Below are 702 nucleotides of genomic sequence, written 5' to 3'. Positions count from 1 at the left end.
ATTGTTTCAACATCATCTTTTAGGTAGTGCGTTTTCTAACCCTACCTCCTTTTGAGTGCGCCTTTGAGCCCTCATCCCTTGGGTAGTGCGTTTTCTAACCCTACCTCCTTTTGAGTGCGCCTTTGAGCCGCTAACCTTTGGTAGCTGCGTTTTCTAACCCTACCTCCTTTTGAGTGCGCCTTTGAGCCCTCACCTCCATTTTTGTAGTGTTCCCGTACGTATACTGACTTCATGTTTTCTAACCCTACCTCCTTTTTTGAGTGCGCCTTTGAGCCCTCACCTCCATTTTGAGTGCGCCTTTGAGCCCTCATCCCTTTGGTAGTGCGTTTTCTAACCCTACCTCCTTTTGAGTGCGCCTTTGAGCCCTCACCTCCATTTTGAGTGCGCCTTTGAGCCCTCATCCCTTTGGTAGTGCGTTTTCTAACCCTACCTCCTTTTGAGTGCGCCTTTGAGCCCTTACCCTCCATTTTTGAGTGCACCTTTGAGCCCTCAGCCTCTATTATTGATGGTGCGCCTTTTATGAACTTTGAGCCCTATCTTCTTAGGTAGTAACACGTTTTCTAACCCTACCTCCTTTTTAAGTGTGCCTTGAGCCCTCAACTCATTCCAAGTGTGCCTTTGAGCCACCACCAGTGAGGTAGAGCGTTTTGTAACCCTAGCTCCTTTTGAGTGCGCCTTTGAGCCCTCACCAACATTTTTCTG

This window comes from Populus alba, chromosome 7, assembly GCF_005239225.2.
Source record: "Populus alba chromosome 7, ASM523922v2, whole genome shotgun sequence".
Lineage (NCBI taxonomy): Eukaryota > Viridiplantae > Streptophyta > Magnoliopsida > Malpighiales > Salicaceae > Populus > Populus alba.
The sequence above is the reverse complement of the archived record's forward strand: the minus strand, read 5'-3'. Positions refer to the sequence as shown.